The 22,522-nt window shown below is 40.1% G+C and overlaps 1 protein-coding gene across 4 annotated transcripts in view; it reads right to left on the minus strand.

Moving 5' to 3' along the window:
- Positions 1-16,463, minus strand: part of SULF1 (sulfatase 1) — a gene marked incomplete at its 3' end in the record, with an annotated part of 164,935 nt that extends 148,472 nt beyond the window's left edge. For all 4 annotated transcript variants that reach the window (XM_082601336.1, XM_082601335.1, XM_082601334.1 and 1 more), the window contains exon 1: positions 16,212-16,463. The remainder of the gene's footprint in view (positions 1-16,211) is intronic.
- Between the last annotated feature and the right edge of the window lie 6,059 nt (positions 16,464-22,522).

Here is a 22,522-nt window from a genome sequence, read left to right on the forward strand (position 1 = left end):
CTTTTCTCATAGAGACAGGAGATTATCCAAAAAAGGTTATCCAGACCGTCGAAATTTGTCAGATTATTGACAGAGCAGTTCAAGTTTCCAAAAGCTGGCTTAAAAATTTTTTTAAGTGAAATTTGGTTTCTTCTTTACATTTTTTTTCCTGGCTTTGAAACTGTGTGTTTTGCTGTAAAGCCGAGGTTTGGCAAATTGAACCAACTCAATTTTTAGGTCTTGTATTGAAGTATTTAGAGCATGACGTCTTAGAAGCTTTTTAATAGAGAATTCCAAACATCATTTATTCATTTAACAAACATTTACTGAATGCTTAGTGTGTGCCAGGGGTTGCTGCTGATACAAATAGGATGTGGTACCTGCTTTTTCAAACATATGCTTTTCCATACAAACTGTGTTCCTGGAAAGAATTCTCTCGATTGCAGAATTGAAAGATCACTGAATATATGGGAAAGAAATTGGCTAAAATATCAACTGAGCTTAAAGGAAAAAAGGGAAAATGTGGAATAGGACAGTTTAATTAATGGTAGGAGTTCAAAGTGGTCCGGGTCCTGCCTTAACCCCTATACTTCTACACATCAGTCAAGTTAGTCAGACTCTCAGACATGTTTCCTTGTTTGTATGATGGGGACCATGAGAACTGCATGTCATAGAGATGTTGAACAAATTAAATTAGATAATGTATATAAAGCACTTACTTGCACACAGCAGGTAGGTATTCAATAAACCTTAGCTGTTATTATGTATAATATTTACACAGGCATCTTTTTCAGTTATTTAGTTTTGTTCTTTAAGAGAATGTTATTTTTTTCTATTACTAAATAAAGCATGAGCCCTAGAATTTTTAGATATGGTCATTAGGAGTATAAAAGGCATTGGAATGTCAAGGGCATAAATTGGAAAGAGTACTCGTTCTGGAATTTTAGGACCTGAGTATCTCTCTGCAGAATATGACTGCCAGTTAATAGCTATGAACAATAATGATACAAGTAACCTCCACAGCCTGTTTCCTAATCTGTAAAATGGGTCCAATAATGCCTGTGCTATCTACTTCATCCAAAGAGTTATGAGGATCAAACAGGATTGTAAAAATGATTTGAAATGGGTAATATGATATATAAATAAAAGTTATAGCTAAATAAGAATTATGAGTTTTCCCTTAGCTATGGTACTGATTACTGATGACTGGCAAAAAACGTAATTGTGGTTTATAAATATTTTAAGTGGAAATTACTTTTCAGTTTATACAGGAATAGGTTATAGGTTTGGAGGAAGTGTGGAGAACTAGAAGACCTGGATTCTAATCAGCTCTATTAGCATATGCAAATTATTTAACTCCCATGTCTCTGTATCTTTTATACAAAAGTTTGTATTTGAAAATAATTACAAAGAAAAAATCTGAGGTTTGGAGAATTGATCTAACTTACAGAAAAGTTGCACAAATAATAGAAAAAACACTTGCATACCATTTACTCAGATCCATATATTGCTAATAGTTTGCCCCAATCTTCTTATCAATTGGTCACTCACTTTCTCTATGTATTTATGTATGTTTGCATCTATATATTTTGTTTGTTTGTTCTTCCTTGAATTCAATGAAAGTTGCATATGTCATGGTCTTATAACCCTAAATACCTTTCAGTGACACAGGTACTTAGTTGGGTGACATGCTCCACAGGGTGGTAAAAATCAAATGAAATGTTGGAAAGCACTTGGGAAGGTATCAATTGTTATATAAAATTAAAAGTTTCATAAATTGGGAAAAATCAAATTTCATAAAGCATCAGAGGAATTACTAAGGAAGGAGAAACTAAGGAAGTCCACTTTCAATGTGTATAAGAAGCTGAAGACTGAGCAAACTTAGGAGTCTCTGTGATGAGTGAGGGAAACGAGAAAGATGCTCGCGAGTTATATTACTTCTGGAGGGACCTGCCTCTTTTTGTGTGTTGTTTTTTTATTTTTAACAGTTTGCCATTTTATGTGGTCTCTTTGGTGGAGATGGTGAGCATGTTTGAGAAAAAAATCATAGAAACTCAAGGGCAGTTGCTGCTCAGAGGCAGAACAAAAGAGCTATAAAGAGTTTGGGAAGCGTTCAGCTTTATTTCTACTGGTCCTCCCTTTGAGGAGTGAAAATGACCTGCTTTATTTTCATTATAAACAACAGTTGAGATACAAATAAGAAATAGGAAAGCATGCTTTATAGAAGTGGTCAATGTATAGGCTTAGTTGAAAATAGTATGAACAAAGTATTCTTAAGGACCAAAGACATAATTTTTCATGGAATCCGTTTCCAGCACTCGCTGTGATGAAGGTTTAGCTATATGAAAAACAGGTAATTATTCTGCCAGATTACCTCTACATTGACAATAGAATTCTCCCTTTCATCAGCAGATGTAATACTGGTAAGCCTGATTTCTTTATAATAATAACCAGGTTTCCCGTCACACCCTCCAGTGAACTGAAATATAGCCAATAACTTAACAATCTGAATGCAAATACTCTTTTTCCTGTGGCATATTTCTTTCATTGCTCTGAAAATTATAATGGCTTTCTTTAGGTACTTATAACAACAAAAAGAAATCTAGGACATGTTTTAAAAACAAAACTATTTTTTCAAAAAAATCAAAACCACACTTAAGGATTCTAAGTTCATCTTTTATTTTGGATTATTAAATTGTTATTCTCAATAGTGCAAGATGAAAACTGTAAGTTAATGGTTATGAAAGACATTTATAATCCAACAATGATTAATTTTACTTCCTTTACAAATAGATCCGTTTTAGGCATAAATTATGTAGGTATATAATGGTATATACACTCACATAATTTATAAAGCTGTGAAGAATATGGCTCTTATACTTCTCTTGGGAAAAGTCCAGTACCTGGGGACGTATTTAAATGTTTATTTCTCAGTGAGGTGACATCACTGAGGGACAGCCCAACTGATGTAAGGCAACAGGTTTCCCTAATGTAATATATTTGTAATCACTTGAAGCATAAAGCAGTGAAGTAGGAGCTAGAAGCCATGAGTTCTAACACTGATTACTCCGCTCACTAGTTCTCTAGAATCCTCTCTCAGATTCAGTTTTCTGGTGTGCAGAAATGACATATTTGCTTTGCTTACCCAAAGATTGCAAGTTCCGATGATTTAACTCAAGGGAAAATGTTTTGAGGGAGTGGTGGTAAATACTGTTGTCATTGCCTGGGTATCATTCTTTTGGCAAAGGTTAAAAAGTGCCTTTACAAATAAGGCTCTTGATAACAAAGCTACACACTTTTGAATCAGTGCTTGGGTATTTCTGGTAGAATGGATTTTCCGCAAAGAATACATCTAAACGGTAAATGCTTTTGCTGGTATTTGTTCCAGTCCCAAGAATTCTCTGCAGTCCCTGATTTTTCATCATGGCACCAGCAAGAGGGGCCATGGGAGAGCTGGGTTCATAGCTCCATGTTCTCCTTAGTTCTAGTGTACAACTGACGCATGAACTCCGGTTAATCCTGGTATAATTTTACTGCCTTAGACTTTTTGATAAAGCCTGGCCTATAGAACTATCTCTGGTAAGAATGAGTTTTAGGATTCTCAGGCAGGCTTCAGTTTCCTCAGATGTAAAAGGAGGGATTTTACGTAGATGATCTCTAAGGTCTATCTCTAATATTCTGTACTTCTATGATATTTTCTGTGCCTTTCCTGGGAAATCTAGCCTTAATTCTGATTATTTAAGAAAACGACACGACATAATATCTGGTAGCTTTGACAGAATGTGCGATAATTTCCTCTTTCTTCTAAGTGATTTAAAGCCTCTCATCTCACTGGCAAATTGTCCTACAAATGAGAAAGTGATTTTGAGCCAATGAATTTTTACAGTCAAATCCCATGACAACAAACAAACAACCCCCCCCCCAAAAACAGTATGATTTACTGTGGAGTTTACAGGGCATTTAAATTTATGATATGCAGCAGATAATGGATACTTTCACTCAGGTGGGACGGGTCTATCTAGCACTGTCCTTAAAATTCTGGTCTGCTGTAGTTTTACATGTCCTTAAAAATGGAATTGTCACAATCAGCTCAGTTCAGCTCTCAAGAGAAATTAATTGATAGCATAGACTCCTGCATGGCGGGCGCGTGAGTGACACCCAGCTCTACAATTTCGCATCTAATCAAGGAAGATGGGAATTCTAGTTGGCCTATTGTCTATTTGAATCTGTTTCTGGATGGAATCCAGCTGGCTCAAATGTAGCCCTGGGACAGTGATGTGGGCAGAAGGAAAAAAATTAAGCCAGAAAACTGGTGCGTGAGACAGTGCTTTCCACACTGTCAGAAGAATTGCCTAGGGTAGCTGTGAGTTTACTTTTGATTAGTTTCCTAAAATTTCTCAGGGACTAAAATGCAATTTTCTATCCCAATTATCCTTGATTATTCTGTCTATGACTATATAATGAAGACCTATATATCAGGTATATCATCTTGAAGCTATGCTTGATAGATGCAGAGGTTTAAAACTTAACTTCTACCTTATAGTTTCTAATAGTAAAGAGAGGGAGAAATATTAAAAATCTTTGAAGAATAGCAAGAAATGCAAAATTATACCTAAATAAGAGCTAAAATTATACGGCAACATTTTAAGTGGTAAGAGATCACCTATGAGAAGGAAATTACTAACAGTTGGTATAGCTAGGAAAAGAAAGTTCCGTGGAGGTAAGGGGGTAATTTTTCTTCAAGGATGGGTGAGATGTGGACATTGACAACCATAACGGGAGGGCAGTCCGAGCCCAGAAAACAGTATGAGCAAATCCTTAGTAGTAGAAGTAAGTGATGTAAATTTAGGAGATGCTGGACCAGCTTAGGAAAGGGCAGAAAGCACACTGGGGAAAGGGGATGGCTGTGGTGGAAAAGATGATGTGGGGGTCCTTAAAGGCTGGTGTTTCATTTAGGCTGGACTCTGTAGGAAACTGGAAGATGGCTATTTTAGAGTAATGGAAGGGCAGGATGAAAACAGTGCTAAAGGAAGATGAGTTTAACAGTTATATGTATGAATGGGAAGAAGAAAGATAAAGCGTACGCTCCATTTAGAAGCAAGAGGTGACGCAGAACTGGATTCAAGTCCTTCCCTGTTCCCCCCACCATCGTTTTTAGTTTTAAGGAGAATGTTTTATTTATTTAGACTGCTCTTAAGGGAAGAGTGGAGTTTTCCAGTTAAGGAGAATAATGTAATCTAGATGGAGAGAATAGCAGAATAAAGGTAAAAAGGTAGTGGGTGGCATGCTCCTGAAAGGTTAATTTGCTCAATATCTCATTATTAACGGTAGCCAAGTTCTAGAATCCAGGTTTCCCATGTTTTTCCACTTTACCACCCTGCTTCTTTTTCCCAGCTATAACACTCCTGCCACTATTTAGCAAATTTTATGTCATTGCTAGCCACATTTTAATTTACTACTTGCCCAGCCTGAAATGTGATTTACCTGAAGCCAATGAGGCAGTCCAGTGGGGTTTTCTAAGCTTCCAAAGAGGTTAGAACAGGGGCAGAAGCAATTGGAAAAATATCTCCAATTCCACTTCTGAGATAACTGTAGTGGTTGACCAGAATGCTGGCTCAATGGGTCTCTGATTTTAGAGCAAAACAACTGAGAATAACAATCGCTATGCATGAAGTGTTTCATAAAGCTTATGTCCTCTCTGTTTTCTGTCCTTATTTTTGTGTCAAAAAACATGACTCTAGGACAGAACATGTTTTGACTGGTATTTTTTTTCCCCCTTCCTCTCCATTTATTCATTTTTCTTTTCTTACAAGGACCACGCTTCTCCCATTGAAGAAGTCTTTGTACCCCGGAGACAGGTCGACAAGCTAACATGTAGGAGTAGAATCCTGAATTGAAATCTGAGTTTAGACAGTCTGAGACGAAGGAGGTTAGCAATATCAGTCCACATGCCATACCTTCATCTCCAAATACGCACATGAGCCCATTGACCTACGTGGACACCAGCTGAAGAGACCTAGTGTTAAACTTGACAGCTAAATCCAGCTTTTGTGCTCACTGCAGATGATGATGTTTATTGCTCTAATGATGGCACTTGTGTATTCTATCTTTTTCCCTTGGTTCCTTGCACTGGATGTCTCAAGAATGACCAATTCAGTCATTAGCCATTAATAGTTTCTGAGTGTACACTGACTCATGCCAATTCAACCCCCATGCAACCCTACATGAGAACGAGATTTACAGGTGCTGATGCTTAGGCTGGCATTTCTCCCATAGGAACCAGGGAACATGGTTCAGAAAACTCAGTTGAGTAAAATAAAGTGGGCCAGAGTCTTCATTAGAAACTTGAACAGAACCCAAGTCTCTTTTGAGGAACCAAAATGCTGTCAGGTCTCCCACAGATTTCTAGCAACAGGACTACGTTTTAAATTCCAAATCTGGCAGACTCAAGCAGTGTATTCTTTAATCGTGCTGCTCCCAATATCTAGTGCAAGAGTGTGAAATGGCGGGCCTCCCTGGTGGCGCAGTGGTTGAGAGTCCGCCTGCCGATGCAGGGGATACGGGTCCGTGCCCCGGTCTGGGAGGATCCCATATGCCGCGGAGCGGCTGGGCCCGTGAGCCATGGCCGCTGGGCCTGCGCATCCGGAGCCTGTGCTCCGCAACGGGAGAGGCCACAACAGTGAGAGGCCCGCATACCGCAAAAAGAAAAAAAAAAAGAGTGTGAAATGGCAAATATAATCCTCTACCTCTAATAAAATTATACCTAATCCTGAAAACTATTCATTGATTTAGTATCAAGAATGGCTCTCATGTTTTGGAGAGAAGCTTAAAATGAACTGTGGCTGAAACAAAATAAAAGGGTGGTACAAGAGGAGATAGAAAGCAAAGCAGGGGGTGGAGTGGGAAAACCTTAAAATTAAAACTGATTTGTCTTTGTAGTTAGTGAAAAAGGGAGTGTCACTATCACTTGTAAAATGTCATTCATACATTCTGCAAAAGGATGTCAACCAAGGTGGAAGCTGAAAGTTCTGAGCAGAAGCAACTTAAATATTTCATCTCTTCTTTCCTCTAGACTCTTTAAATTATATGTCCCTCTTCAGCAACATTGTCTTAGTTGAAAGAAGAGAATTATAGGTATTTTGCAGAAGTAGTTTGTTGTTCTTGACTTGAAAATCCCTTACTACCCTAAAGTTTAAAAACACTAGAATAGTTATTGGGTCAACTATTTTCTTAATCTGAGAAAAGATTCTTTTTATCTAAGGAGGCATATGTCATAAAAAACATCAGTTGTGTATGTCTTATGTCCATTGATGATCAGAAAGTTAGATTTTATCTGTTTAAAATTATATTACTAAACATTTATATGCACATATATTTACCTGTGTTTGCATTATAAAGTTATCCCAACCATAGCTTGGGATATTTATGGTGTTGCAAAATGAAATTCCACCATATTTATGGTGTTGCAAAATGAAATTCCACCTCCAGCATCCCCATTTTCCTTAGGTGGTGTCACCATTCCCTGGCTACCTGGGCTTGAAGCCTCAGTGTCTTCTCTGTCACTTGTCTTTCCTTTGTCCTCTATTTGACCAATTACCAAGTTGTTGATATGGTCATTTAGTTCTTCACAGTGTTTCTTACACCCATCCTTTCCTCATTCCCAATGTCACTGATGAGAATAGGCAACCCTTTTTTTCTTTTTTTGGACTCCTGGTAGTCTCCCAGTTGTGTGTTCTCTCTCTCTGTCTCTCTATCTCTCTCTCTCTCCCCATTCCTGAAAAATCTACTGCTTAAACTTCCTAAGGCATCTATTTCAACTATGAAATCCAACCTCTCTACCTGATGTCCTGATGTGTCACCACACTCTAGAGTCTGGCCTAATTCAGCTGACATGACATGCTTAAAATAGCAAAGAGTACAGAGGAGAGGCAACCAAGGACCACACTCTTTCTCCTCCTCCTTTCCCATCTTCTCTCTCCTCCTCCATCACCCCTCTTCCCTCCCTCTTCCCCTGCTTTCCACCCTCTCCTCTGCCAAGTGCCTCTCTTCACTGTATTCACAGATCCTCTGACTCAAAAATACTATGTCTTGGCTTGAAAATGACATACACAGTTTAACTCCAAGCCTTAACTCAAGTGGTTCCTTCTGCCATCTTGGAAAAAGAACACAGCTGTTTGAATCCTAAGTTCTAGGCGCTTAATTTTATTATCTCATTGAACCTTGAAAACCTCACTTTGTGATCACCGTATCCCCATTTTCTAGAGAAGGAAACTGAGTAAAAGAGGGTAAATGAATTGTCCCCATGGAGTTTGTAAAGAATGGAGATGAATCACAGCTCTGATTCATCTGCTTAACGACGTGGAGAAGTCTTGGCCGGCTCCAGTTCCAGCCTCCTCCAGTAGGGGGCTCTGTGGACACCCCTTTTAATGAGTATTAATAATTGATCTTTAACCACAAAATTCTTTCCATTGCTACTAGAAATTTTTTTTTGTAGGGGGCGCATTTTCCGCTCACAGCTAAACTAGAGATTCCTTCAGGGCAAGGATGGTGTCCTATATTATTTTGTACTCCTCTCAGCGCTAGGATAGAAATACATACACAGGAAGTTCTTGAGTACACACGGACTAAATGAATGAGCACATTGACACAGCTTTCTTAAGCCTCTTCCTTTTGACTCCATTTAGAAGGCACCTATGGCTCTTCCTTAGACATCAGATCAACTGCCAAAAAGTAACTTAAACTGTTTGATATTGAGCCTATCCCTCAAATCTCTTTTACTAAATTTAGAGGTCATATAGGAAAAGAATGGGATAACACATGTGAATCCTCTAGGTGTCTCAAATAAAAAATATTACATACCCCATGCTTTTATTCATTTGCTATATCCAGAACATTTTCCTTTTTCTTGCCATCGTGAAGCTCTCAAGAGGAAAAAAAAAAGGAACATGTGATTTGTAGGGGCCTCTTTTTGCGGGGGATGCACTTCTTATAGATGAAAGTTAAAAGCTGAAGTTTCTAGAGTTTCTGGATGCAACGCCAAGCACATCTGTGTACTAGGACGTTCTACTCAGGGGAAGGTTGATTATTGGCAGGTGAAGGTTAAGGGGGAGGCTTTAAACTGGCAGGAAGTCTATTCAGAGGACGTGTTATAGAAAGGTGATTTTGATGCTAAGCCATATGAGTGATAGGAGTTTGAGGTTAATATCCACAGGTGCACACTTCTAAATTAACTTATCAATAAATGCACACTCTGTATGCATTTCATCTGTTCCCCCCATGACCCTGGTATAGCTAATATCTCAAAATAGGCTAACATTCAGTTTTATTTTAAGTTAATACAGCAGGTATTGCCTGTGAGTTATAACACCATGCCACAAAACTGGACAATAAACAGAACCCCCTGTAATTCAGATTTCCATTTTGTTTATTAAGAATGTGCTCTTATGGGCTTCCCTGGTGGCACAGTGGTTGAGAGTCCGCCTGCCGATGCAGGGGACACGGGTTCGTGCCCTGGTCAGGGAAGATCCCACATGCTGCGGAGCGGCTGGGCCCGTGAGCCATGGCTGCTGAGCCTGCGCGTCCGGAGCCTGTGCTCCGCAGCGGGAGAGGCCACAGCAGTGAGAGGCCAGCGTACTGCAAAAAAAAAAAAAAAAAAAGAATGTGCTCTTATTGCTCAGAAAAATGGGGAAATGCTTAGACTGGTGTATTTGGGGCCTCCATCAAGGGAATGAATACAGGAGGAGTTTCCCGAGTTCTTGAAATAAACTTGTCTCAGGTCTATTACGTATTCCATGAAGTGGAAAAGCTGCATATATTAGTAGCTCTATTTGCAGACGGGAAAAAACCATAGAACAAAGTAATAAAAAAAACTAGTTCAGGGTTTCAGTTAATTGTAGCTAATTCTTTCTAGCAACCACAGTTTGTTGCTGAGCTGAAGATTTGGACAAAACCAACAACAGAATAGAGATGAAAACTGAGGAGAATGAAAAAAAAAAAAAGCCGAGGAGAATAAAACAAAAGCAAAAATACGTGAAGGGAGATGAACATCTACTTCAGAATCAATTGCTTTAAAACAGAAAATTCAGTTATTGTAGTTTTATAACATGATTGGATATGGGATAAAACAAGTCCCCTTGTTACTATGGTTCTTCTCTTCCACAAGTGTCCTGTCTTGCTCATGAGTTTATCCTCCACGTAAACTTTTCAATCTTTATTTTACGTTCAACCAGCGCCATCTGGGCTCTTGCCTGTTCCCAAATGCTGCTCCCACTGTCAGCCATCTAACTCTCTTGTGTGAGAATTGGTTTATTATTTTCTGAAATTTGTAGATTAATTTGGGGGAGACTCTACCTTTTCACCAAGAAACACGTGTCTGCTCATTTATTCAGCATAGCCATTCAATATCAACCTCACCCACTACAGTTAATGAACAGTGGCATGGCCAAGTTTCCTAGGTTCACAATTTCAAATATGCAGGAATAGTTTCTTACAGATTTCTAGCTGTGTAGTAAAAAAGGAGACCAGCATATAAGAAAAGGTTTTACCTTTGACGGTCAAGAGAAGAGCTACATTTTTTTTTAATTAACAAAGGTTTAACGCACTATCGTGCAGTAGTACGTGGATCCCATATTCTGAGCAGCTAGTTTATCTGCTACAGCTAGAGATGAGGTCAAGCCACGTAAGTGTTAATGCTTCGCTTTGAAAGTTCTACAGTCATGTTTGCTAGGAAGACAGAGGCATCTCCAGATATATTGCCTTGCCCTTCGTTTAGAGGAGTTCCAGTCTCTTTCCTCTCGCTGGTCTGGGGCAGGTGCAGACCAGATGATCAGGATTGGAAAGAATATCCTTTGATCTGTCCCAAGATCCTGAAAACTGAAGCTGAATGACCAGTGTCCAGGGATGTATCTGCTAGGTGGCATTTAGTGCTTTGTGAGATCATTTCTCGGTCAGCTGCCCGTCTGGGGAAAGGGTACAGATAGACAGCTCAGTGTTTGATGGTGGGTGCAGAGTTTGGGCACAGGCCAGAGCTCAAGCTGATTGCTTTCAGCTTTTGGTTCACTTTGGTTTAAGGGTGAAGGACAGCAAAGGTCCAAGCCCCTTGTTTTGTCTAAATGGTATCTTGCTTTACCAATTACTTCTGGAAGTTTGACCTGACTCTCTACGATGTTTTGCCAAGTTATGATTTCTTTCTGAACCGTGGGCCAGGAGGAAGGAAGAGAGGCACATGACCCTTTGGTGAATTCAACTCCCTGCTGGGGTCCACTGTTCAGGCCCTTTGTTCCCCCAGCCCTGTGGCCCAGCCACTGCTGTTTATTATCCTTTAACGCAGGACCCAGGACTCTCTCCTCCCTGCAAAGGGTATTCAACTGTCACCATTGTCCCTACAGGTCCATTAACTCAGTTGCTCCAAATCCCTAAATGCCAAAAGCAGCTCCTCTGGCGCTCTCTCTACCCCAGCTCCCTTCCCCACTCCCTGCCTTTGATGGCAGAGAAAAGAGCTAAAAGAAGACACACATTAAATAAACAGATAGAATGAATGATTGACATGACCGAGATGAACACAGCCATGCATCCTAGGTCTATATCTGCATATGCATCTACCCACCTTCTCTCTCCCCCATTTATTGCACATGTGCTGAGCTAGGTGCTTTGTGGTTTTCTCTCTCTTCATAACATCCCCAAAGAAAGTATTTCTATCTTCATATTACAGAGGAGGGAGCTGAACGGTTAAGTCACCTGTCCAAGGCCATGCAGCTAGTCAGAGGGGGTACCTGGATTAGAACACAAGTCTGTCTGAACCCCAAAACTGGACTCTCCTGCTTCCAAAATCATGTTTGAAATTTCATACCATAGCGGGGCAGCTAATAGATGTAATTCCTACCACGGTTATAGAAAGCTGAAATAGGAGGGGAGTTTTCAGAAAATACTCAAGCTTAATTTTGGACAATCGTTTCACACATTCTGCCCAAGTGGCATGTTTCCTAAGCTGCCCCCAAATACAACCAATCAAGTTTTATCGGGTTTTTTTTTCCATTTCTCTTATAAATGGAGAGGAGACTATGAGAGCCAGTAAATGGCTCTAAAGTGGGGTACTAGAGAGGAAAGTGCCTTGGATGTTTGAATGTCCCTGTGAGCTAGCCAACACCCATTTATTAGTAAGGCATAAAAGTGGACCAGGCCGGTTCCTGTCTTAGGAGTCTTCACTGTACCTGAGGAGTCAAGTGATAAAAAGGCAAAGTAGAAAGTAGGGCTAAAAAAAACCAAGGTAACTGTGCTAACTGCAACCCACAGATAACCAATAGCCTCAATGGAAAGAAAACATCACTGGGAGATGTAGTCAGGGGAGGCTTCCTGGAGGAGGTGGAACTTGAGCGGAAGCTTTGAAGCTTTGAAGAGGTGATGAGGATGTCCTACACACAGGCTTATAAACGTAGAACTAGAAGGAATATCTCACATGATGATAAACTCTCATTTTGCAGACAACAAGATGGAAAACTAGAGTGATTAGGGGTAAGAGAAGAGACCAGGCAGTGGGGGACATTGAGCTGGCCACTTGAGCCACAGGGAAGGGTAGACTTCTGCTGCTGTAGGGATTTGGTGGGAGATACAGTTGGAAAGTTGGGGCTGAATAACAGAGGGCCAACATGTCGGACTGAGAAATTCAAACTTTATCCTGTGGACAGTGAGGGTCCATGTGGTAATTCTCAGCTGAGAAATGCTTTGATGGAAGCCGTGTTTTAGGAAGCTCAGCCCACAACTGGTGGACAGGAGGGAAGTGGAGGCGAGAGGACCCGTTAGGAGGTTGCTGTAATGACCCCCATGTGATTGGATCATGGCACTGGAGTGGTAGCTGTGGGCCAGATGTGGGTGACGTTTTAAAGGGAGGACTCACAGAATTTGATGACAGATTGGCTATGGGGGTGAGGGGAATATCAAGAGAGAAAAAAAAGCTAACAGGCTAATACCCCTCCTCCCCAGCATATTGAGTTTGAATTGAAAATATTTTAAATAGGAAACATATTTCAGGACAAACTTTTCCCATAAAATATCTTCTTTCAAATATCTTTTTCCGCCCATGGATCTAACAAAAAGGAAAGGTAAATTCACCATATGACCATAGACTTAATTTCATACATGAGCCTCCTTTTCTTCAAAGTCGATAAGGATGATTAAAAATAAAAATCTATTTAGAGTCAGCTCCTTAAACATGTTAATCCCCTTAAATTTACTCCATGCTCTCCCCACAAAAAATATTGCAGAGGGAAAAAAGAACCAGATGTCCTGACCTGACCCATTGGTTGGCCTCATCCACCTGGCAACGGTTGGTGAAATCTCAGTACTCAGTATTAGACATTCTGCTTTCTGGATTCCTAAAGGATGAACCATTTAAATCTAAAACACAAAAGAACCAAGCCCCTATCCTTTCCCATATGGGTATATAATTAAGACAGTAAATGCAAAGTGTCACACGTGCCACTCGTCTCTGCTCTTACAATGGAAATGACCACAGCAATCTGCTTGAAGTCACATAAATTTCCTTAGAAGGGAAGAGTAGAACCCTTTTAGTTCTTTGATGAAGGTTCCTGCTTATCACCTACCACGAGTTCAATGATTATCTGCCTTCATGTATTTTAGTTTTCCACGCCACTGTCAAAGTGGGTTTTGTAAGTTAATGGATCAAGCTTTCAGATTGCTTTTCGCCTCTGAGATCTGTCACCTTACTGCGTGCCTAGATCACAGGATGCAGCCACAGGGCAAGTCGAGATCTCCCTCAGCCCCACCCCCCAGCGATTTTTCACCTCGCTGGGAGGGATACCCAGGGCGCTCAAACACTTTCACAGCTGTTAGAATACTGATGGGAACTTCACGTGTCTTACCAGTACAAGTGTTGTCAGGAAGAAACCAAATGTCAAACTGAGGTATGTAGAAGTCACCATAAATATGCCTCTGAATGTTTACCATCTGGAACAGTGGCTTTAGATTTTGACAAGAAACTGGGATTGCCCTGCGGGCAGTGTCTTGAAACAGACCCTTTGGGTTCGTTAAGTACCTTAGCCTTGTTAGGGGGAGTAACACACAACGTTGCCTTCTCAAGGTGTGAATTTATAATTTCTCAACACTTCCTTTCTTATTTTCATCCTGCCTAAATCCTGCAGACAGTTGACTTTTCGGGGGGGGGGTGCGGTGCGCGGAGGGGATTCTCCCATATTGCCAAAATCCTGGGCAGGCAGCCTGGTGGTCGGTCTGTAACATTAGCAACATATGCCTGTGGCAGGGGAGGGGGATTGGGGCTCCCATGGCTAAGCAGGGACTTGCTTTTGTTAGATGCCATCACGCCAGATCTCCTGGAGGAAAAGCCCATTGGTGAGGAGGGGCTTGACTTTCTCCTGAAATATCTCTGCTATCGTGAAAAATGGCCTTGGTAGACAGCACGGTACCTGCTTGCAGCCTGTGCCTATAATCCTAATCCTGACACGATGCCAGATATTAGTTTGCCTTTATTTTTTTAAACCCCAGTTCCATTGTAAAGCTAAAATGGAATGACTGGAATTCCAAAAGACTGCAGCTTATGAACTTAGTCCCGTTTGGGTTATGTAATATTGGGAATCGGATCTTATTCCGTTGTAATAACTGCCTGGTTATTTATGAGGATATTTTCACATTGAAGAAGTTTTCTGAGCCTATTTCAGAGAACACTCTGAATAACAACTAGATACTATAATAACAAATTCTTGTCATCTGAATTTTTTAAAAAGAGGATTAATAAACAATAATGGAAAAGAAAAAAATAAATATTTTTAAAAAGAGGATTACAAAAATCAACTCTCTTGTGGCCAAAAATATATGTAGTGCAACTTGAAACATAATTTTTCACGCATCTTTTTGCAGCTGAATACAAAAATCACAGAGCATTAGCCATAAATTCCTGTTATTCAACTTACAAAACAGCTCCTATTTCAGAATAGCTTACATACAGTATTATTCACAGACTCTCTCACCTGCCAAGGGTGAGGACAGTGTATGCAATGTGGAAGTCCAGTAGGTGCAAAAGACGTAACTCATGGACTCACCTTGCTGGATCACAAACTTGAAAAATGAAAATTTTATGTCTTTGATCCCTGTAAAAATAGGGCATCAACTTGCAAGGCCTTTGTTATACCACAAATTAAGCATCAGATATAAACCCCATTGCTACGTTCAGTTCAATCTAATTTTCATGGTGCTTTTGTCAGAATGGTTAAATTAATGGCTACTCACAGATACGATGACAACTCATTTTGTGTTACCGGATGACCATTCATTTCCAGTGACTAATTTGTAATTAAAACCTTTTTTTTTAAACGTTTGTTTAGAACGAAGCCAGAAAATCTATTTACATTTAATTAACACTTCAGAGAGCCTGTTTAAAAACGCATAACTGTAGGGACTTTAACGATCCATTACAGAGATGCTCCTTTACTTTTCAGTGACTTGTAAAACTTTCACAAACAGATCTGCACATGAATTACCTCCATCTGCTCCCCTGCAGCTGCAAAAGGGCCAGTGTTAAAAAGCACTTTCCTACTTCCTCCTTTTCTGCTTTTCTTCTAGCTCTAAGCATTTTTGTTTTAAAGACGCTCTCTCAGCTGCTCCGAAGGCAGCCCCTTCTCTTAAGGAGTTTCCAACTTTAGAGTCCATCTCCAAATTGTTTTCCAAACACTTTGATCCATCACAAATCAGACAGGACCTACATTGCAAAAATCGGGGAAGAAAGCTTTTCCATCTCTGCCAGCAACTCAGTAATAGACTCTTCAAAGAATCTTGGTCAATTGGGTAGTAAAATGCAACAGTTTGAAAGAGACTTTTAATTTTGAAAGCTCAGATACATGCATTCTTGGACTTACCCATCCTTTATGAATAATTTAGAGCTCCTGTCTTGAGTGTGCAACGAGGCTATGAAAGGGTGGCGACCGACACGGCTTCCAAAGACATGTTCTGAGCTACACCTTCCAGAGCAAGGCTTGAGGAGTGTTAGTTCTATAAAGACAGCCAAGCACCGAGCTATGTTCACTGTTATCTGTCAGCCGTACAATAGCAGCATTGATAGGAGAGCAACAACTGGGTTTGACAAGTGTGCTGCGCTAGCATTCCATTCAAAAGTATGTTGAGAGAGAGAGAGAGAGAGAGAGAGAGAGAGAGAGAGAGAGAGAGAGAGAGAGGGAGACAGGCGCATTCAATATCTTTTACTTTACCTGAAAAAACTGCGTTTCTTGTGGCTGCAGAAAACGAATTCCTCCTCTTCTTCCCCAAGCAAGTAATTCTCTTGCCTGCAGCTCCCGCTTGGAGAAGACCACACAGCTCCAGCGAGGCAGCCTTCCTGATCCTAATCCCCACTCCAATGTGATGACACACACTAACCCCAACCATCTGGTGAAACACGTCCTCAAGCACTCAGCACAGTGGTGTGTCAAGACGGGCTGCCCAATCCATTTGCTGGGGCTGGGTGTCTCTCACCGACTGGAGGCTGAGGGCAGGGCTGAAACTGGAGGTCTGAGAACTCCCAGTCAAGTAACCTGAGATTTTCCGAGAGAAAGAACTGCTATAAAAAGAGAAGACGTGGGAGGTGCTAAAGAGAAGGTGGAGGGAATTAATTATGCCGGTGGCCAGTTGTGCGGTACTTTTCACAACTTGTGCGCCCCCGGGGGACCGTGGGGACCCTCCGTAGGATGCACAGAAACACTAAAAATCTTTTCCTGCCTATCTAGGGAGCGCAATCTACTCGGCGAGCACCCATCCCCCCCCGCCCCGCCCGGGAGATAAAAAAAATTCATCTTGACATACTGATAAAGTGTTCATGTGGGAGTTGTTTGCACTGAAATGTGACATCTACATTTTGAAATCCACACTCCTACCTTCCTGTGATGAGATTGCGGCTGTCTCCAGCATTCCTGGGAGGAAGCGGGTGGGGAGTGCAGCTAAGAGCAGAAACTTCTCTCTTCCCACAGACAGCTCTTCACGGTTTGTCAGGGGCTGAACTTCAGAAACAGTCAATGAAAATCATTTTCGTTTCTACTCGTGTAAAATAGCACGCGCTCCCATAGATAAAGGCGGCTTTTTGAATCACTCGCTGCCTTCACAGACATCTCTTTGTAAAAAGCGCTGGGTACCAGAGGGCTGCACTCTGTCATTGATTATTTTTATTGGCTTCTAGTTAATTGCACTTATAATGTCCATATAGCCCAAACAGCTCATTAACAATTTGGCTTTGAAATGTTTTCAATTTGGGGCCATTTCAATACCTCCTTCTTCTGTGCGTTTCTTTCTTTTTTTTTTTCTTTTGAGTTGTCTGAACTGTTTTATAGAAGTAATTACTTTGATAGCAATTTGAATGAGAAAATGGCTATACTTGTTATGGTACTTTTAAAGAGCTACCTGGAAATAAATTAATTGCCTCAAATCTTACCACTTAAAAAAACTCCATCAGACTTCTAAGGAATTTTGATAATCTGAAATAGAAAACAGGAATTTGAAATATTAACAACTCCCTGACCGTCTGTGGGAAGCCAACATTTTAAATATTGCACTTTTTGAATTTCTTTGGACTTGGAGGGGGATCACTGGGGGAAAAAAAACCCTTTAAACTTGCCTAAAACATGAAAATCTAGACTACAAATAGATATCTAATACTCAGAATGCCCATATCACAAAGAGAATTATTTCAATATCTAGCAAAATGACTAACTTTTTTTTTTCCAGGAATTTTTGTGTGATATTATATTAAGATACTTAAAAATGACTTCTGGTACAATTTTCTGAAGCACAGGATTAGAGAACCATTATTTTCAGACAATTAATTTTTCCTATAACTGGACTGTAGGGAAGAAGAAAAAAAAACAGTATTGGAAGTTGGAGTCCTGATTCATTTGCTCAGTTTCTTCCCAGAAGTGATTATGAGGTGTCCGTTTCACAATATGCAGTAGATTCACTAAACCATTACTCCTAATCAGCTAAATCCAGATACATAATCAACACTGGAACATTCAACAATGACAAGTGGCCCCATGGGGCTAAAACTTCCCTTGGGCACCATCAAATTTTTAATAGTGCCAATTATTGCAAAGCAATTTTTTCATTAAAAATTTTTTTTTCTTTTGGTTAATCCAACCAGACCCACGTCTGGAAATCTGGATTACCTCAACTGCATAGATTTTGAAGACCCTGGAGACGTTATTAAGGTAGTTTGCCTTCTCTTAAACTGTAAATTGAGTAACAAAAGTAAAACCTAAGAAACTGTAAAGGTGTTGAATCACGTTTTATCAACCCTGTGCTGGTAACACACCTTCTATGAGACATTTCCCCAGTGATCCTGGCTCTGATCCGCACTATTGTGGAAACAGCTTTTTAACAGAAACATTTCTCTTCTCTCCTCAATTGTAAATCTTTTCCTAAAATCTCAGTCACTACTCTTCTATTGATAACTTCAGTTATTATGCTACCTAAAACTTGCTCTAAAATTAAAAATACAAGTGGAGCAACAGATCTTCCCTGTTCGCTATGATCGTGATTCTTGTCCTGTGCAGTGCCTGTAAACATTACCTTTCACAAGTATTCTAAAATGAGTCCACAGTGACACATTTTGGGGTTGATGTTCTGCCATGCTTTTGTTAAGGAAAATCAACTCAAACAAAGACCTGAAGCTGGTGCTGCAGGATAAGATCCGGGCTCGCCTTCTCTCTGTAACCAGCTCCAGTGCTCAGCAATGTCAGTTTAGAAGTTAAGAATTTTCCATTACCTCTCTTCCCTTCCCCTTGCCATCTGCAAACAGTTTATTTTTTAAGAAAAAAAAAAAAGTGAAATTGATTCTATCTTGAAAGATCGAAACCTAAAATATGACACGTTCTAAAGGATGATATTCAGCTTTTGAATGTCATGTTGATCAGGGTGAGGTTGTGTGCAGAGGGTATAGCTTCATCACAGCAATTAAGTAGGGACACTCCTAAAATGAAAGATTAATTGTAGGTAACGGTGATATTGAAAAATAGCCCTTCCTATCCTGTTCCCACAGTTAAAATGTCCCTTTACTTATTAGCGCCAATTAGTTTCCATGGTAACCGACCAGCCCTTGTAAACCCCTACTCTGAGCTTCGCTCATCTTTGTCTAGACTGAGCTCACCACCCTTCTTCCTCCACAGATGGCAGTTTAGCTGGGTCTATATCTATACCCATATCTTTTGCACGCATGTAACAGGCACATAAGTGTCCGCATCCACATTATTACTAGTACAATGGTGGCCAAGGGAGAACGGAAGTGGCATTTTATCCCTGAGCTACAACGCGTGCATCTGCTGCCACACTAATTTTTCCCCCTCTTGGTTATTGTTTCTTCCAGCCTTGTTCTATTATCAGCTGTTTGCTGCTTGTAATTTCTTTTCAGGGAAGCCAATACAGTATAATAAAAACCTCATTAAACAGAAACACCTATCAGCCTCGGAGAAAACCCTGAACGACTCCTTTTTGTCTAAAGAATCATTAACGTGAAAAAGAAAAACCACTTGTTTGTCATGCTTGGGAAAAAGAGAACAAAGCCAGCAGAAAGGTTTACCAAGCCAGGGAGCTAATATAAAGATTTAATGCACTTAAGACACCATGGTTCTTTGCCCCTTGTGCTGCCAGTTGGCCAAGAATCCCAACTTGGGCTCAGTAAACAAATAATCAGGGAGGGTGAGTGAGCCTGCCGCTCCAGACTCCTGGTGGGGAGGGAGGGAACAAGGATCTGCAGCATCCTGGCTGTCGCAGGCGGCGCTGTGCCCCAGGGCCACGGGCAGGTGATGCTGCTGGGGTGCCTGAATGTTAGTGTGACTACAGAAGAATCCCATGGAAAGTGGAGGAGGACTGTCAGCAAAAGCTTGAAATTGTGAGAACTTAGCAAGACAAGGGCTCTAATAATTTGTGGTGACTTTACTTCTTTGGACACAACTCTATTTTATTTTTATTTTTTTGGCCACGCTGCGCGGCATGTGGGATGTTAGTTCCCTGGCCGGGGATCAAACCCCTGCCCCACGCAGTGGAAGCACAGGGTCTTAACCACTGGCCCGCCAGGGAAGTCCCACAACTCAATTTTAAATTAGTGTTATTTTGAGGTAAACCATTCCCTATAAGAATTAAGATGATGCCAACAGCTTGGAAGCCAATTCTTGCATTAGGGCTGTGTTTAATCTTGATAAGAGTAAGTCAAAATGGTAGCCTTAGAGTTCTCCTCTTCGTATAGCCTCGACTACCACTGCTTTTCCAATACCTGTTTTGACATAACTAAGATCCAGATTCCCCCAATTCTGCTGCTGAACTGTTTTACTCTTAAAATAAGTTTTTGAGGTTGGCTCTGAGGTCATCTTAATCTACGTATTAGAAAAGAAAAAAGCTCTGATCACCAGTGTTTTATCTGATAGGATATCGGAATCTGGTGAATTTTTTTCTTTCATGGTAACATCCCTTTAGGTTTTTTCTTTTAAAACAAACGGCAAATGTCTTCTAAAGTACCATGACGCTAGAAATATGTGTAATAATTAGCCCATTGCTATTCATATCATGTAAAGTATCTGTATTTGCCCAATGTATCTTATAATTTGGAACATCCTGCACTTCTAAATTACTCAGGGCTACACAGACATTCACTTACTCTCCTTCAGCTAAACTTTACTGTCTTTATTCGCATCGAACCAAATCATTCTCAGAAAGAGAGGGGAGATTATTGCCAGTTAAATGAAGTCACATGGTACGCAACAAGCATTAGGCTTGTTCGTGTTGTCAATGACTGCAGAGCTATAGGGGAGGTGACACTGGAGCCAGTGATGACTTTCATGTCAGATGGATGGTTTTATCACTGAAGTTAAGTTTCCTCCAGGAAGCACAAGCCTAAGTTTGCTGAAAAGGTGTAGGTAGCTGTGCACTGTAAATAATTTGGGGAGGATAAAGGGGAGAGTGCTGAACCACTTAGAACAAAACAGTGACCCACAAATGGGGTAATTTAATAAAAGACACTGGATTCAATAGAATATGGCAAATAGGCTAATAAAAAATTTAAAAACCTATTTGAAATCCATATTTGTGGAAATCAGTGTTTGAGGCATTGGGTAGTACTCATTTGAGCAGATAGTTAAATTTATGAGACATTATGTTAGAAAGTATAGATATCAGGTAAGAGAAAAAATATGAATTTTGGCTGTAAGAACTTGAGGTTTTATTGGATTCACTTGGAGGTAGGATTGGGATATCTGAGATGGGGTGTATATCCGAGACCTAAAGAGTCACATGATTGTCTTTCATTTGTATTATGTGTATTTCCCAGTTAAGGTAAATAGTGTGAATGAAGGAAGAAAACTGGATGCGGGGATGAGCATCACTCATGTCCAGAGAATAGACCAGAATTTTGCTTTTGGAAGAAATAGTAGATAAAATTGAATCCCCGTATTCTAGAGATAAGAAAAGTGAGGCCAACCATCTGAGTCATTGGTGGGACGAGGAATCACCCGAGGGTTCAGTCTATTAGCTCACCTCTTTAGCTCTCAACAGCATCATGCACTTTTATTAGAAAGAAAATTCAAAACTGCAAAAATTCTCTTAAACTGGAGTAAGTATGATTATTGGTGTTAAATAATTTGAGAAATTACTGGGAATTCAGATGCACGAAATACCTTTAGTTCTGCCGTATTTCTTCTTTAAGTCATTAGAATGCTTAAAGCCATGGCATTTGGTAGCAGCTGTAATCATAAATGCCACAGAGCTTTCCTTAGTAATTATTGGGTAAAATGATTTTTCTTGTGGCTATCCTTTATTGCAAAAAGTGGGATAGATCCCAGGGGACACATCATCAACCTTTCTTACTTTCACGTATTTTTTTCAATATACAGGATTAGAGATTTAGGGATATCTCAGTAAGATTAATGCTATATTGATTTAGGGAGAAATGGATATCAGATCCTGAACTGAAATTTTTCCTTGCTGGGGCCATAAGAATTGGGAAATAGGGCAGGAATATGTCCCGGTTATTTGCCCAAGGCCTGGAAAATTAACAAAGGTATATTGCCCAATATACCAACCAGAATCATGTTTTTAAAAGTAGAGTTCACTGCTTTTCTGACATTTATTTGAAAAATTTAAAATATAGAGCCGGGCCTTAGGTAAGTGGAAAGTATAAAAAATTTAGTGACAAAAACAGTCATTTCATTCAGTAATGCCACAACAGGACACCTCAGAAGAATGGATACATATGGCAAAAGTATTCCATAAAATAAATAAATAACTTGTCAGTAAACAAAGAAAAAAGAGGGAGGGTTTCTTTCTCTTGGGCTCACAAGCCAATCCATTTTAAAATTACAAACTCTTCAGAGCAAAAACTGTCTTATCTTTGCATCTCTTCTCTTTAGAATTTAGTACAGTGCATTTACAAAACAGATTTTCAATATAAGTTTCCAGTGCTGAGAGTTGCTTGTCTTGGTTGAATTTACAAATGCTGCTTCTTGAATGACCTAGCTCAGTTTTTTGGGGGAGATTAAGTAGTTAGTTG

This window comes from Mesoplodon mirus (assembly GCF_964341445.2).
Source record: "Mesoplodon mirus genome assembly, chromosome: 16".
Lineage (NCBI taxonomy): Eukaryota > Metazoa > Chordata > Mammalia > Artiodactyla > Ziphiidae > Mesoplodon > Mesoplodon mirus.